This window comes from Panulirus ornatus, chromosome 6 (assembly GCF_036320965.1).
Source record: "Panulirus ornatus isolate Po-2019 chromosome 6, ASM3632096v1, whole genome shotgun sequence".
Taxonomy (NCBI): domain Eukaryota; kingdom Metazoa; phylum Arthropoda; class Malacostraca; order Decapoda; family Palinuridae; genus Panulirus; species Panulirus ornatus.
Genome location: NC_092229.1, coordinates 41624552 through 41627950, shown reverse-complemented (window position 1 = coordinate 41627950; position 3399 = coordinate 41624552).

Here is a 3399-nt window from a genome sequence, read left to right as displayed (position 1 = left end):
AAGTTTGAGAGAATATGGGAACATGATTAAGGAAGAGACCCAGGGAGGAAGAATAAACATGAAGTTATTGAATGGAAATGTAAATGTAAGTCCTGACGAACGGGAGTCTGTTAATGACGTGGAGGTAAACGTGGAAGCGATGGACCATGCAGACCGACGTGAAGGCGCAGGTTCCTGAGATCACTGAGTGTGTGCGAGGGATTGGTCAGTCTCTTATTTACGGCACAGAGATGCAACGTTATAAGACATATAATGCTAGAGTGTTGCATGGATTTGCAAGGTTAGCTATTTGGAAACATATGAGGCACAGAGAGAGATAGAGAGAGAGCAGAGAGAGAGGAGAGAGAGAGAGTAGAGAGAGAAGAGAGAGAGAGAGGAGAGAGTGAGGCTGGTGTGAGGCAAAGTGAGGGAGAGAAGAGGCGATAGTGGCGAGGCAGAGAGAGTGGTGTGAGGTGTGGAGTAAAGTGCAGAGTAATTGAATAAGCTCACCATGATGTGCCGAAATGGTAATGGACGCGTGGAGAGATATGAGGAGAGACGTGAAAAGGATCTACGTTCAAAAAATGGAGAGTAGGAAAGAGGGACAGAGAGAAAGATGGAAAGAGGGAGTAAAGGGTGGGGGGGGCGAGAAATAAGTATTGGATTGAGAAGTGCATCATCGTTGGAACCACATGGTGGCAGTCAGTGTAAAACACGCAGGTCAGTCCGTACTTGTTTTGCAGAAAGTGAGCACTGGTGGTCTGTGTGTCATACACAACAACATACTGGAGATTCTGCAAAAAAGGCTACTCTTCCCTTGTCCTAATGCAACACGCTAAAAATGAACTAACACACACCACACACACACACACACACACACCACACACACACACACATAATATATATATATATATAATATATATATATATATATATAATTATATATGAGAGTGGGGTGAGAAGTATCATTTAATTTAGGGAGAATAAAAAGATGTCTGGAAGTGAGGTAAATATAGTGCTACAGATAAAAGGAGCAAATGGGAACTTCAGTGAAGGGCCATATGGAGTGTGAATAAACAATAAGTGGTGATGTAAGAAAGGCGAGGAGTGATATTTTGAAGTTTGTTGAATGTGTTTGTAGATGAGTGGCAGATATAGGGTGTTTTTGGTCGAGTGGTGAGCAAAGTGAGAGGTTAGGAAAATGATTTGGTAAACAGAGAAAGTATAAAAGCTTGCGGAAGATTAAAGCCGCATGGCACAGTTTGGATGTATTAGCTGTGGAATTTAAATTAAAAAAAGGTGATGTATTTGTTGACTGTGGTAAGATTATTTAATGTAGGGTGACTCATGGTGAGGTGCCTGAAGAATTGCGGATGCGCAATATCCATTGGACAAAGCCAAGGGGAAAAGATGAGTGCTCAAAGTAAAGAGGTATAAGTTTGTGAGGTATTACCTGTAAATCAAATATGGAGGGTATTGTTGAGAGGTGAAGGTCAGGAACAGAGCATCAGATTGGAAGAGCATGTGTTTCAGAAGTGTAAGATTGTGGATCAGGTGTTTGCTTTGAAGAATGTATGTGAGAATCTTAGAAAGCAAATGGATTTTGTATATAGCATTTATGGATTCTGGAGAAAGGCTATGATAGAGTTTGATAAAGAGTATGCTTCTGTGAAGGTATTAAAGACTATAAGGTGTTGGGAGGCAAGTTGTTAGAAGCATGAAAATTTTTTATCGTGATGTAAGCATGTGTAACGTGAGGAAGAGAGCAAGTGATTGTTTCTCAATGAATGTAGTTTGCGGCAGGGTGTGTGATGTCTCCATGGTTGTTTAATTTGTTTATGGATGGGTGGTTAGGGAGGTGAATGCAAGAGTTTTGGAAAGAGGGGCAAGATGACGTCTGTTGGGATGAGAGAGCTTGGGAAGTGAGTCAGTTGTTGTTCGCTGATGATACCGCCGCTGGGCTGATTCATGTGAAAACTGCAGCAGCTGTGACTGAGTTTTGGTAAAGTGTGTGGAAGAAGAAAGTTAAGAGTAAATGTGAATAAGAGCAAGGTTATTAGGTACAGTAGGGTTGAGGGTCAAGTCAATTGGGAGGTGAGTTTGAATGGAGAAAAACTGGAGGAAGTGAAGTGTTTTAGATATCTGGGAGTGGATCTGGCAGCGGATGGAACCATGGAAGCGGAAGTGGATCATAGGGTGGGGGAGGGGGCGAAAATTCTGGGGGCCTTGAAGAATGTGTGGAAGTCGAGAACATTATCTCGGAAAGCAAAAATGGGTATGTTTGAAGGAATAGTGGTTCCAACAATGTTGTATGGTTGCGAGGCGTGGGCTATGGATAGAGTTGTGCGCAGGAGGATGGATGTGCTGGAAATGAGATGTTTGAGGACAATGTGTGGTGTGAGGTGGTTTGATCGAGTGAGTAACGTAAGGGTAAGAGAGATGTGTGGAAATAAAAAGAGCGTGGTTGAGAGAGCAGAAGAGGGTGTTTTGAAGTGGTTTGGGCACATGGAGAGGATGAGTGAGGAAAGATTGACCAAGAGGATATATGTGTGTCGGAGGTGAGGAACAAGGGGGGAAGAAAGAGGGAGACCAAAAGTTGGAGGTGAACGGAGGGAGTGAAAAAGATTTGTGTGATCGGGGCCTGAACTGCAGGGGTGGAAAGGAGGCAAGGAATAAGTGAATTAGAGCGATGTGGTATACCGGGGTTGGACGTCCGGTCAGTGGATTGAATCCAGGCCTGTGGAGCGTCCTGGGGTAAGCCATGGAAATCTGTGTAGGTATGTATATTTGCGTGGGTGGACTATGTATAATTACATGTGTATGGGGGGTTGGGCCATTCTTCGTCTGTTTCCCTTGCGCTACCTCCGCAAAACGCGGGAGAACAGCGACAAAGTATAAAAAAAAAAAAAAAAATATAGTAATATATAATATATATATCTATCTATATATATATATATATATATAATATATATATATATCACAGAATCAGGCATATCACAGTACAAAAGGTAAATAAAAAAATGTCCCTCACAAGATCCCCGAGATCTTTTATTCAGCTATAATCCTGACCATATAGAAGCACCCGTGCAGCAGCAGGATCTCCCTGACCTTCCTGTACCACAGCGGCACGCGTCGTTACCCCCCGCACACCACCAGTGTCATGCTAAATTACCACTCAGAACCATTTTTTTTTTTCGCGCCAACGGACCCAGAACATCCCAGTTCAGGCTCGTTGCCAAAGCTTGGGCGATCTGTCTAAAATGCTATACAAACTGACTCCAGAAAACTAGTAGACTTGACCTTAAAACACGACGTTTAAGTTTCTGGGAGCACAGATGACGAGACGACGGGTCGGCATGGTACCGAGGGTCACGCCCTCCGGTCAGGAGTAAAGGAGCACAAAGAAAGATATACGAGGAAG